The 14,111-nt window shown below is 51.1% G+C and overlaps 1 long non-coding RNA gene across 1 annotated transcript; it reads right to left on the reverse strand.

The window, feature by feature from the left end:
* Positions 1–8,194: 8,194 nt before the first annotated feature.
* Positions 8,195–11,551, reverse strand: LOC140514177 (uncharacterized). The gene is made up of 3 exons (XR_011970458.1): positions 11,199–11,551; positions 8,984–9,167; positions 8,195–8,771 (listed from the first exon to the last, which is right to left on the reverse strand). It is a non-coding gene; the product is annotated as an uncharacterized lncRNA (long non-coding RNA).
* Positions 11,552–14,111: the final 2,560 nt, after the last annotated feature.

Raw genomic sequence — 14,111 nt, forward strand, 5'->3', positions numbered from 1 at the left:
GCCATTTCCCCCATGACAGATCTTCCATCCTCTGGGACCCCAACATCATCTACTCTCATTCACTTGTTTCAGTTGTGTCCAACTCTTCATGACTCCATTTGGGATTTTCTTGGCAAAGATACTGGAGTGGTTTGCCATTTCTGGCTCCAGCTCATTTTATAGATGAGGAAACTGAAGCAGATGGGGTTAAGTGACAGGGTCACATAGCTAGTCAGTGTCTGAAGCTAGATTTGAACTCGGGTCTTCCTGTCCCTAGGCCCAGCATTCTAACCACCACATCAGCTAGCTGCCCTGTATCACTACATCAAGCTGCCAAATGAAACTGTGAGCTCTTTCTTTGTACCCCCATGCTTACCATAGTGCCTGGCATACAGGTGGCTTGCCCGCAGCGTGGCTGGGCCTAGGGAGTCTGGACTGATTCTGGTCTTGGGTGGGATGGTCACTTCTCCTCTCCATACATAAGCTAAGATGGTGAGGGGGAGGTCCCAGGAAGAAAAGGTCTGCCAAAGGTGGGGGGCCAGGTCCCTCTCCTTTCCTTAGTTCCATTCCACATCCCTAGAACTGCCCTCAGCTAGTCCTCAAAAGCCTCCTACACTTCAAGTTACAAAGGAAAACAGTATGGCAGAAGGGAAGGGGAAGCTGATTCTATTTATTCAAAGCCCCAGTAGAGAGGAGAGTTGGGGGGCACAGGTGTCAGCCACCTTCTCACTAAAAGGAAAGGTGCCAACAATCTCAAAGCTGTCTTGGCTCAGACAGAAAGAGCAGAGCTGGAGCCTGGGTCCCAGAGAGGTGAAGCACTTTTCCCAGGGATGCATAGCGAGCCAGCCACTTAGCTAAAAAGCTGAGACTTCAAACCAAGAGTGGCCAACTCAAGGGTCAGGTCAGCTCCTTCCTAGGCCCAGAGCTGCCTCCATGGAGAAGTTTGTTCCAAATGGTAGCTCAAGTGGCTGGGTCAACTTTCAGGTGACCATTTCTGCTAAGCACAGAATTCACCATGGTTCCCTCTTCTTTACAATCCATTTCTCAGAAAACCCTGGCTTGCAGGCAGCCAGGTGGCACCACAGTGCCCAGAGCCAGTAAGATACCAGTTCAAATCCTGCCTCAGATACTTACTGCTTCAGTGACCCTGGGCAAATCACTTCATGGCTGTCTGCCTCTGTTTTCCCAACTGTAAAATGGGGGCCTACCTCCCAGAATTGTCATGAGGATCCAATGAGGCACACCGTAGGTGTCTACATGTTTCTGTCCTTTCTCACATCAAGTGTGAGGGACTGTGCTTGTGCTCGTACCACTCCTGGCTGGAGATGCTAACAGTGTTGGATGACTGGGGGTGGAAAAGGGGAAGGAGGATTTCTTGCTGGCTGCTTCTCCAGCCAGGGCAGACCAGGAGGGAACGAAAGGATCCCGTCCACATCTGCAGTGGGCAAGGACACACACAGCTGAACTTTCTCATCTTTACCATTTGGCATCAGAGTGATGCTGAATTCCATCCCCCCTCCCCTTTGGATCCTGGATATGGGATGGCCAACCTGGATGAGGGCACAAGCACCTGTCAGGTCAAATGCCTAGTATCCCATGGGCAACAATAACACTTCAGCAACCCCTGCTCGCTGTGTGTATCCAGGGCATGCCTGGCATTCAGGAGAGAGCCTGAGAGAAGCAAAGATCATGTCAGAGCCTTCAGAGGGAACAGAGGTCAAACTCTTCACTTAAAAGAGGAGCAAAATAGATAGGATTCATCTTACTGAGTTCGAATCCAGCCTCAAACACTTATTTGTTGTGGGACCCTGGGCAAGTTACTTCATTCTGTTTACCTCAGTTTCCTCATCTGTAGAATGAACTGAAGAAAGAAATGGCAACCCACTCCAGGATCTTTGCCAAGAAAACCCCAAATAGGATCATGAAGAATCAAACAGCACTGAACACAACTGAAACAACTGGACAAAAAACTTATCCAAGGACACAGCTTGTAAGGGTCTTGTGGTGGGCTTGGAAGCCAGACCTTCCTGTCTTCAGGTCCAGACCCCCTCATAGTACCTCTTCATGGAGCTCAAAATCCAGCAAGAGAGAAGAAAGTCCCCAAGAAAGGGGACTGTGAAAGCCACAAGTCAGAGACGGCTTTTCTTAAAAAGAGTGTTTCTTTGGGAACCCCAGTACAATGAAGAAACAGGCAAAAAGGAGGGAGGAGAACAAACCCCCAACCCAGGACAGGAGAAGCCCAGAGTGGGGGAAAAGGCCTAGGGACAGAAAGCCCAGGACAGACTTTTTTTTAGGTAGAATAGGGTTCAGTAGTCCTCTAAACTCCACTAAAATGCCTCGAGGCAGGCCAGCAACCACTCACAGCCAAGGCTGACCTTCCCGATTATGTCTAATGAGCTGTTGGGCTGGGTTTCCTAAATCTGCCTTTCCGTAACCCCTACCCCATTGCCAACCATTACTGTTTCCAGGCCCCCATTCTCAGTGGCCCTGGCAGGATTCTGGCTGGAATCAGGGCACTAGCTCTCTTCTCCTTCCAGGAAATCCAAGGGGCTCTCCAACTCTTTGGAATCTGTCGACCTCATAGCCCTTCACCACCCTGGGGCATTATTCTGAGGCAGATGGAGAAGAGGAAGCGAGACAGGACAAGGCCCCAGGAGACCCGCCCTTGAGGACCCTGGCCCTGGTTTTTTCCAAATTCTATCTTCCCCAGTACCAAGCACAAGCTTCTGTCGGTAGACGGTCGGAACTTAATCACCGTTTGCAGTTTATCGTGCTTTGGGATCCCAAACAGGGATGGAGACAATTGCTCCATCTAAAGAAATCCAGGTGCCAGCCGTTCCTGCCAAACGAGCCATCCTATAGAAAGCCAGGGGAAGGTGAGCTGTCCTCCAATGAGCCTCCTTTTCGCCACGGGTTGTAAACATCGGACTAACAGTTCCCAATCGGCGTTCTGGCTCCGGAGTTAGCAGCGCCTCCCTCCCGGCGCACCCCTGGAGGTTGGGGGGCGGGGGTCTTTTCGTTCCTTACTGGCACACAGGATGCCAATAGAATCTAAGTTCCCAGAGGGAAGAGACTGATGAATTCTGGGTCCCTACCGTCCACCTGTCAGGTGCTTAACTGATACTCGTTGACCGACTGATTTACAGCTGGTTGGAACGTCCAGGGAGTCTAGTCCGGCCCCTTCATCTTACAGACTGGGAAACTGAGGCCCCCAGAGGGTCAGTGACTGTGTGCAAGGAGTGAGCCGAGGCTGAGCAAGGACTTGAACTCAGGCGCCGGGCATTAGGACGAGCTCTCCCCGAGCCCCATGACAACTCTGCGGGAGAACCTGGCCTCCTTCTCTTCTAGGGGAGGCCCTCTGGACCCCTTCCCCCCCAGATCGGGTCCTCCTGGCCAATCTGCGCTGTGCCCCAAGGGCAAGGACCCCAGGCTGCCAGCTCGGGAGGAGAAGGGGCGCCCTCCGCCGCCTCCCCCCACCCCCAAGTCTAGCCGAGCCCAAGGCTATATTTAACCACCGGCGCCCGGGAGCCTCGGAGACAGGCGCGAGGCGGGGAGGAGAGGGAAGAGAGGGGACCCGGCACGGGGTCCTGGGGCAAGTGTGGCAGACCGCTTCCCCGCACATCCCTCCGCGGCTCGCACTCAGGGCCCTACGGTCCTGCAGCCTCCCACCCGGAGCCCGACCCTCCCTCTCCCTAGTCTGGGCAGACTCACCTATCTACCGACCACGCCGGGCAGCTCGCCGTCCCTGCCTCCCTGGCTGCCTGTCCCGCTGTCCGGGGCTGAAGAGCTGGAGCGAGAGCCGGAGAGAAGACTGACAGACAGACTAACCGCCCGGCAGTCGGACCGAAAGTGTGGCCCGAGGTCTGGAGGGCGGGTACTTAAGTGTGCGAGGCCTTGGCGCCGGCATGGGGCTTGGGCCAGGGGGTGGGCGAAATCCAGGGAGCCGTGGGGGTGGGGCTGGGGCGGGGGCGAGCTGGGCATAGGCTGGGCCCGGAGTCGAGCCTGCCCGCGGCCCCACCTCCTGCTCTCCCTTGGCTCCACCCCCGGGAGGAAATGCCCCCCCCCCCCCCACGTACCCCTCTTCCCCTTTCCCAACCACCTGGGAGGCTCCCCCCCGCCCTGCCCCCAGTCCCTGTCGCCTCTTCCTTTAGCGCAGTTGGATCCAGCGCCGGGCTGGTGTGGAGAGGAGTGTGATACCCCCTGACGCCCTCAGTCTGGGAGGTGTCCTGGGGCGGGGTTTCCCAGCCCCTTGGCTTGGCTGCATGCAGCGATCTGGGCCCCGGCCTGGCAGTAGAGGATCCCCGAGGGCCGGAACTTGGCCACTCTACCGGGCATCTCTGGCAAACCGGGCCCAGCCTTTGCGGAGCCCCAGTTTGTAGCACCAAATTGCCCTTTAGGCTCGAGGGTGCATCTCTGTGGGAAGGGGCCTTGCCTGAACAGCCGCCATACAGAGAAGGCCCACATCCCCCAGGCATGCCCCCCAAAACAGGGCTCTTTTCTTTCTGACCCTGGTGGGGCAGGCACTCGATGCCAAAAGTGAATGATGGGCAGACATTCCGACAAAACCCGCGAAGTCCCAGGGCCTGCCTCTGCCCTATGCTGTCTTTCTGACTGGGCCTCACTTTGATCAAGTCTCAGAATGCCAGAACCAGGGAGTGCCATGGGGTGTTGGCGGCCTTCCTGTTCAACCCAAACCAGAAAGCTCCTCACTATAGCTCCACTCGGGGACTGGGCATCTAGGCTTCCCAAGGGAAGAAAGCTGCCCCCTCCCCAAGCAGCCCAGGCCACTTCCCTGACAGCTCCAGTGGCCAGGAAACCAGCTTCTCTGCACTGCCCCTGCTTCTGTCCTCCAAGGCCAAATGGAGCATGACTGGCTGCCCCCTGAGAGTCCCCTGGGGAAGACCCTTCCACCTTCCCTAGACCCAACACCTCTAGTTCCTCAGAGGGTATAGACCCAAGGCCCTTTCCTCTCCCAGTGACCATCCCTTGGATACCTTCCAGCTATTCAGGCTCTTTCTGAGCTGGGGCACCCACATGGGAAGGCACTATTCCAGGTGAGGTGTGAGCAAAACAGAGTACAGCAGGATCCTTGTGTCCCTTTGATGGAAGGCTTGGCCCCTCTCCTGCAACCCAGATTTCCTGAGCCTTTCCTTGCCTCTTATACTGCTGACCCTTGAGCATGCAATCCATTGAAACCCCCAGATCTTTTTCAGACACTCCTCTGACTACTCAGGCCTCCCCCATCCTGTACATTCAATTGCTTTGTAACCCAGGGGGTATGATTTTTTATACTGATCCCAGCTAGTCAACGCTTTTCATCCAGAATTGTGCTTTTATATGGGATTCAATCCCAGAGGAAGGTATTGGGAATTCACTGGACCTCTAGGGAGAGTGAAGACTTGAGTGAGGACTCAATGGCTGTGGGGCAAAGGGTCAAAGAAAGTAAAGGAAACCACTCATGGAAGGAGCAGCTTCAGCCTTTGGGTGTTGGGGTACAGCTTCAGCCTTTGGGGAACAGCTTGGGGCTTTGTCACTTTCTGGGCCTATTAGCAGCCTTGCAAGGCAAGAAGGAAATAGGTGCCCCCATCCCTCTCCATCTGAACCCCTAGGACTAAGCAAGATCTTTCTCATCATCTCCTCTTTGCTTTGTGATATTCATCTTTGGGGCGGGCACCACCAGCTCAGCTGCCAAGCGCTGAGCCATCCATGTATGCTGGTCTTTAGGGCTGATTGTAAGCTGAAGGTGTTGGTCTTGCTTTGGACCACCTGCTCACAGGTTCTTGCTGTAGCATTCACTTTGATTCCCTGCGCACAAGGCTCTTTGTTGCTTCCCACAATTTGGTTTTGCTTTCCATAGCTTTGAAGAAAATCACTCCCTGCTCCCACAAATGATCATTTCCTTGATGACGCTGTGTCTGCCAGACTGCTGAGGTCATCCTTCCTCCTTTGCAGGAGGAGGAGACTGGGAGAGAAGGAGCAGTTGGTCTTCCAGTCAATGGCTCTATCTTCTGCCTCACCCTCCTTACAGTTACACTACTTCCAGGTTCCTTGGAAGCCCACAGGCACCTACTGTCTGTGTCTGTGGGCATCTCTTACATATATTCCTCTGTCACCCACATTTTCAGGATAGTGACTCGGAAGACTTAGATTTCACACCCAGTTCCTCACAGCCATGAGACCTTGAGCAAGACACTGTCCTTCCTGATCCCTCAATGGAAGTTGGGCCTGGCACTTTTGCTCCCAATCTCACAGGAACATTCAGTTCATTTCATCAAGCACTAATTAGGGTACTCCTAGGGGCAAGGGTGTTAAGTGCTGACACTGGGGGTAGCTACAAGGGTAAGTGAAACTGCCCTCGGGGCTTTACCTTATAGCCAGATTCCACTGGTGGAGATGGTGGCCAGTTTGGAAAGGCAGCTTGGAGACACATAGCTTCCAGGCCAGGACAGTGATATATGTCATGGAGGGACCAGGAGGGATGGAGTTTGGTTCTCCTTGAAGAGGTCTATGAATTTGAGACCCATTATCTCCATCCTCTGGTGCTGGTCTCTGTGTGGGCCACTGCCAAGACGAGCTCCATCCATTGGAATCAAGCTGATGTTTAGCCAAGTGGGTGCTGTTTGTGTAGTGACCACATCTTTGTGAATATGGAGTGCTTGTGACTGAGGGGAGGGATAAGGCGACCAGACTTAGACCATGGAGGAGGTCCCAAAGACTAGACTGTGTTGGCTTTAGAAATATCCGATTAGATCAGTCACAGGGCTAACTACATGCTGCTCATTTTCATCCCACGCTAGGGGAAACACCATCTCAGAATTTAGCAGTCCCCAATCTCTCCGGAGTTCTTCCTCCTCCTGGGCAGGCCTCACCCACCGATGCCTTGCCATCTCTGCCAGTCCTCTGAAGAGTGATCAGTGAGGCTGCTTCTTTCTGGCTTTGGTGGCAGCAAGCAGCCGGGGATTAAGCCATTCTGGAGACAGTCCAGGATTTCACCAAAATCCTACTGCTCAAAAGAACAGTGATCTCCTCAAACAAGGAGAATTCCCTCTACCAAGCCAACTTGTACTGCCCCTGAGGTAGCTGAGTCCTAGGGAGGACTTTCCCCAGGGAGGGAGACTTACCCAAGGTCATAGGATCGTAGGACCAGAGGTAGAGTTGAAAGACACCTTAGAGGTCATGTGACCCACCCCCCTCCCCAGATAGAGGGTACTTGTGAGAATAGACCTGGCTTTTCTTCTCTGTCTCTATGTCTCTGTCTCTGTCTCTGTCTCTCTCTCCAATTTCAAGATGAAAAAGTGGCCACTTCCCATCACTCCCATCACTTTTCCACTGGCAGTCAATTCCTCCTTGCCTCTGGGAATATGGCATCTATAGGATGTTCCAAAGAGACCATAGCTTCCATTCAAGCGTTTCTTCATTTTCCTCCTAAGCGCTCAGTTCTGTGCTTTCCTTCTCCCTTGTCCTCTCCACTCTCCTTCTTGCATATCCTCCCGAGTCTATCTTTCTCTCCTCTGGCCTCCCTGCTTTACTTCACCTGGTCCTTTACAGTAAAGCCAGGACATCCTATTAGTATAGGATTCCCATTGTGAGTCTCCCCTACCAAGTCTCATGGTGAACACTGAGGAGGTCAGGCTGGACTCTGTTAGGAGCTTCAGTTCCTCCAATTCATGGCCCTGTTTTGTGCATTTCTGCTGGGCCATGGCCGTTAACATTGACCGAGTCCTTGGGTTTGGTCTCTGGTGAACTGGGAATCTCCGCTGCAGGCCTGTCTCTGCAGTGAATTAGCTTCTGCTAGGGTATCTAGCTTTGTGGGTTTAAGGCAGCAGCTTTCCGTTTCACCCCTCTTCTCTTTTTAGTTTCACAGCCTTTTCATTGTTACTCATTCTCTTTAATACCAGAAAGTTTGTTATCATCCAGTCGTGACCCCATTTGGCATTTTCTAGGCAGAGATGCTGGAGTGGTTTGCCATTTCCTTCTCAGGTTCCTTTGGCAGATGAGGAAATTGAGGCAAACAGGGTGAAGTGACTTGCCCAGGGTCACACAGCTAGGAAGTGTCTGCGGTCAGATTTGAATTCAAGTCTTCCTGAGTTCAGACTCAGCAGCATTTTATACTCTGTGATCAATGAACCCCCATTAACACACACCCTTAAACATCAGGACAGGTCTGAGATCTTGACCTCATACACATCCTTAGGATATACACTTAGTGGCTTAATCGATGTTTATTGTTGAAAAGAGACTGCCTTCTTTTGCCTGGTCCCTGAGAGCTTAACAATGGGGGGAAATGGGTAGAAATAACAAATTTAGCCTTTAGGGCTGATAATTTCTCCTGACTACAAAACCCCTAAGTAGGCTGAGAGGGCTGAAGAGTGATGTAGGGGGCTCTGCTCTTCCTGGCTGAGGCCTTGGGCCACATGGCCGCTTGCTGACCAGGTCACCAGGTCCTCCCAAACAAGTTTACTACATGGCCCTGGGGTCTCTTGTGCTCTGAAATTAGACATTCTATGTGCTGTTTCTTGAGGTAGCCTTTCCAGATGGAAGGATGAGACCATGGGCTTCCAAAGCTGACAAAGATTTGGCTAAAGGAAGTACACCGAGAAAAGAATCATTGCTTTGAGGAAGAACGTCCCCTTGGTAAAAGTCTCCTCTCTGGGTGCTGTATATGGATAGGTGAGAGTGTTGTTCATTCTGCATCTGCCTTGGTCCCAGGCTTTGGGGGCATGGGATTCACTGAAATACCCCTTCTCCATGCATGACTATCTTTCAGTGGGACTGATTTAGGAATCCAGAGCCTATGGAAAGACCAAGGGAAGCTGGAGAGATCAATCCATGTGGTACTTGCCAATGTGTGTGAATGTGAGTGTGCATGTGTATGTGTGAGTATGAGTGTGTGAGTGTGTGTGTGAGAAGATACATGGGTGTGTGTGCATGTGTGTGTATGTGTATGCATGTGTTTGTGTGGGTGTGGGTAAGAGCTGTGCAAGCTAACTGAGCAGGAGCTTACCTGTGCTCACACGTGCAGGATTCTGTAACTTCCTCCAAAGCTCCTGAGGTGCTTCTAAACCAATTCTCCCCATCCCAGATACAAACTCGAGAGGACCCAGGAGCCCCAGATGGGGATGATTCACTCTTAGCAGCAACTTCAACGTTAGATTCCCGTTCCAGGTAAACACTTGGGGGTTTGGGCCCTGCCAAGGAGAGTACAACCAGACGTCCCTGTTACCTACTGTTCTAAGCCCCGGAGTCCCCCTGGATTCTCCTCCATCCCTACTTCCTCATTTCGGCCAGGTAACACCCCAACCGGGCATTCTCCATTACAGTTCTGCCGTCTCCGGTCTGTTCCTCTCCTGTGCCTGGCTGCAGCCTCCAGCTTAGTTCAGGCCCTGCTACCTCTCATGTGGATGATGCGAATCCTCCTTGGCTCCCTACTTCTCTCCTCTCTCAGGCCTTTCCTAGGAGGTCCTTCCTAACACCATGCTCTGGTTTTATTCACAAGCATCCTAGAAAGAAGGATGTATCCTACTGTGCACCTCTTGGCCCCACCCCCTTGGGATTTGGGGTACTTGTGGACTGGCCTCATCTCCCATCTCAGCTAGCTGGCATGTGCCCTATCTCCCTTGGAGCCTCAGGGCTCCATCTCTCTTCATCTATTTCAGGTTCAGTTGAAGCCCATTATAGCTTGAAGAGAGCCAGTGGAATGACCCTGGGTCCATCCAACCTCCCTCTTCTTAGGCCATTCCCTCTGGGCAAGGCTGGGTCTAATGCTTCTGTGCTGTCTCCAGACTGAACTGCCTGCCTCCTCATTCCCTTCTATCCAGTTCTCCTGAGGAGGGGATTAGACAGACTGGAAGATGCTTTACACAGTATTCCAAACCCTTAGCTTACACTGCTAATCACACAATCAGGCAGTCAACAAACACTTTTAAGTGCCTTCTGTGTGGCAAGCACTGAGTAAACCCCTTTATCTAGGCAGAGCAGTGAGCTGAAATCTGAGAAATTCTACAGATTAGAATATATCCCAAAAGACACAATTTCCTTATGAGGTCTTCAGCTGAGAGTAAGAGAAAACCTCAGTTCAAACAAGGAGGAAGGGAGAGAGAGAGGGAGGGAGAAGGAGAGAGAGAGAAAGAGAGAGAGAGAGAAAGAGAGGAGAGAGAGAGGAGAGAGAGAGGGGAGAGAGAGAGAAGGCGAGAGAGAGAGAGAAAGGGAGAGAGAGAGAATGCTTTTTTAGGAGAAGGTCTCTCTCTGCAATCTCAAGGACTGCCAGCAGTGAACGTCAAGGGACATCTTGAGGCCAGCCCCTCCACCTGTCACCCCCCATCTCCATCTCTGGATCGCCTTCTTTCCAAGGCTCTCCCAGTGTATCAGTAACTGACTCAGCTAAGTTCTTTGTGCAAACACTCAGAGTTGCTTCAGTATTCTCTCAGCCAGTCAGAAGTCATGACTTCCTTCATATACGCAGCATGCAGAACAGAATTGATTTTTTAGGGCACCACTCACAGGCAGGATTTGAACCCAGGACCTCTGGCTCTAGAGTGAGTATATTTTCCAGTTTACCAGCTTTGATCCTGAGAACAACACTGTGGAGAAGGTGTTCTCTCTCTCTCTCTCTCTCTCTCTCTCTCTCTCCCCCTCCCTCCCTCTCTCTCTCTCTCTCTCTCTCTCTCTCTTTCTCTCTTCAGATGAGGAATAGTATGTGGCCACATAGCTAATGTCACTGGCAGGATTTGGACCACCTTTCTCCTGATTCCAAGTTATTTAGAGTAAGGAAATAATGATGAACTAGGTTACTTAGAACTCAAGAGATTTGGATTCCGATCCTGCCTGTGATGCCTACTAGCCTTGTGGTACTGGATCAGTCCCTTCCTCTCTTTGAGCCTGTAAAATGGAGATAATTCCTGTAGCATCTTCTTTACAATTTGTAGAGGAATTTCCATTAAACAATGTCTAGGAAAATCTTTGCCAACTTCACAGTGCACTACAGACATGATTCCCATCAAAAGACTATTGATCTATTTCCCACAAAAGTCACACAGATGAGCGCCATCCATTGATACCAGGAAATATTCCCTAGTGTCTGACTCTCAGGGTTTTATGAGAGTTAAGGGAATTTCAAGGGACTTTTGCAGCTGAATATTTTCCACACTCTACACACCCATACATACCCACTGTGGCACAGCTCCCAGTAAATGAGGATTGTTCCTTGGGAAGAGATTTACCTTGGCTCCTTGGGGGGATGGGTTGACACTTAGTCATTCTCACACATGGCCAGGCTATTTGAACGACTGTGAGCAGCCAAACATGGGAATGCTCCCTCAGCTTCTTGCTGGCAGAGGCTTGCGCCACACATCCACTGTGCTTCCAAGGATAGCTTCTCAAGGTGGCCAAGAGTCAGGGAAGAGGAGAGGCTGAGAAAACAGCAGGGGGAAGTGAGACTTGATTCCAAGACGTGATGCCTGGGTTTGAGGTCCAGTGCTGCCACCAGCTAGCCATGTGACCTGGGGCAAAGGGCCTCAGTTTCCCTTGCTGTCAAATTCCTGGATTGGATTAGATGACCTTTACAATCCCTTCCAGGTTGGATGCTCTCCAGCTCCAGGCTAGAAAGCAGGGTTGGACACCCTCCAATCCCAGGGATTCTTTGGGGTGGTACTGCTATTTCCCAGTGAGGAGGGAAGATTAGCTCCATTTTACCAGTGCAGAAACTGAGTCTTAGAGAAGTGAAAGAACCTGCTTAAGATCCCACAGTCTTTAAGTGGGGGAACTAATGCCCAATCCCAGGCTTCTAGTTGGAAACCCAGTGTGCCTTTTCCTGACTGGCAGCCAAACTTGTTCCTCCCTAGGGGGATAGGGATACAGGGCTTTAACCAGCTGACTCCCCACTCACAGCAGCAGCAGCAGCAGCAGCGACAGCAACAACCACGTGATCATTTCCATGGAGCAACCTCCAAGATCTCCACTTTAGGCCACTCAGCTCTCCTCCTTCCTTCCTCTTCTGTTGGGGCTCTCTGGTGGGCTATAGGGGCATTTCTAGGTCCATAGCCTGGCACCTGGTGAAACAAAAATTCCAAAATATTTTATCAGCTTTGCCCAGAAAATAGCTTTCTCTCCCTCTCCCTCTCCCTCTCCCTCTCTCTCTCTCTCTCTCTCTTTCCTCTTCTTTCTTTCTCTCTCTCTCTCTCTTTCCTCTTCTTTCTTTCTCTCTCTCTTCTCTTCTTTTCTCTTTTCTCTCTCTTCTCTTTTCTCTCTGTCTCTTTCTCTGTCTGTCTCCTTAATTCCCAAGTCATGGCATAATGCTTTGTCCATAGTAAACAATAAATTCTTTTTAAAGCAATTCATTCATTCATTCTTTCCCCAATTTCACCCATTCTTTACTTAGCTGGGAGTCAAAGCTACTATGTTGCAGTGAATAAGATTTTGAACTGGAGGTGTCTTTCTTTACTTTGAGGCACTGACCTGAATTTCATTATTGTAGGAAATTTCAGGGAAAATGTTCAGAGGCTATTAATTGGCTATTTCTAGTTGTAGAAAGTTAATTGGAGCCCTGAAGTTAAGCGATGAGCCCAGGGTCCCACAGCCATGTGTGTCATGGCCTGCACTTGAACTCAGGTCTTCCTGACTCCCTAGCCATTTCATGCTCTGGACCAAATGGAACTTTAGAGACCTTTTGGTCCAAACCCTCAGCATCAAGATGAAGGGAAGGCTCAGAGAGGTTGTACAGTTTAACCAGAGTCACACAGCAGTATTCAACCCCAGCTCCTTGGACTCCCTGTCAAGTACTCGAGTATGCTTCCCCTCCCTCACCTGGCTTTGGTTTTGGTCCTGTTAGGACAGTCTGGCATACTGCGAGAGCTCAGTAACTGCCTGTCTCCTGTCTTGTTCCCTGTGACTGTCTGGGCCAAAACAGATCTCTCTGGCCATGGGTCCTTCTACTGCCCCTCAGGATGTAGGCCTCTTAAGGACAGGCATTGTCTTCTCTATTCCTACACCAGGGTTTGCCCAGTGCCTGGCACACACCAAGCTCTGACCAACTACTTTGATTCGTGCCTTCCTTTATTTATCCGGCCACGGATTCATTCATTCCTCCTGGTTAGGGAGGCCGGTCCCTGCTGCAGTCATCAAGTCTAGCCTGCGGCATGAAGTCGCACCTCTGGGCAACTGGACGAGTTTCTGGGGAGCCTGGGGACTTTTCAGCCTGCCAGCGTGGAAGTGTCTTATCCTGATGTGTCCAATGTTACAACTTTGTGAGCACATATTAGCCGCCTACTGTGTTTCATGAACTGAGTTGGTAATGAGGATGCAGTAATAAAAACAGAACATTCCCTGACTTCAGAGGCCCTAAATCTGACTGCTCAGCTATGGAAGGGGAAGGGAGAGGAGAGGAGGGGAGAGGCCAGGGAGGGGGAGGGGAGGGGAAGAGGGAGAGGAGAGGACGTCCCCACAGGATTCTCTTGGTGTTCAAATTCCTGAAATAGATTCTGCCCCAGAGCAATGAGACGTTTGTGAGGCGTCAGGTGATTAATCTTGTAACTTTCCCAAAGGAGAACTGGACTTCTGGGGCTCCATTTCCTCCATCTGTGAAATGGGGTTGATAGAACATGACTAATGTGGAAATGTGTTCATGGTTGCACACGTGTAATCCATGTCAGATTGCATGCCGTTGTGGGATGGGAGGAAGAAACAATCTGGAACTCAAAATCTTATGAAAAATGAATGCTGAAAACTATCTTTACATGTATTTGGAAAAAAATAAAATACTGCTTATATTAAGAAAGAAACGGGGGTGATAAAAGATTCCCCAGCACACGCGTGGTGGAAAGTCATCACAAATGACCATGTGAAAACAGGCTTTCAAATCATTAAGAGAAATGCAGACCATGACAAGGGGAAGGTTTCACCTCTCACCTTGCAAATCAGCCAAGATGACAAACAATCCAATTGGTGTCGGAGGCCTGGAGGTGGGCCGGCAGGCTGATGCTCCATGGGCTAAGCTTTGAATTGCTCCGACCATTTATAATTCTGTTAAGTGTAGTCCCACTCCCACCACAAGCAGGTAGTCTCCTGCAGGAAGGTCTTGTGACTCTGCATGCATGCTGGGTACCTGGAGCAGATGGGACTTGCAATGGGCCAAGGGA

Source organism: Notamacropus eugenii, chromosome 7 (genome assembly GCF_028372415.1).
Source record: "Notamacropus eugenii isolate mMacEug1 chromosome 7, mMacEug1.pri_v2, whole genome shotgun sequence".
NCBI lineage: Eukaryota > Metazoa > Chordata > Mammalia > Diprotodontia > Macropodidae > Notamacropus > Notamacropus eugenii.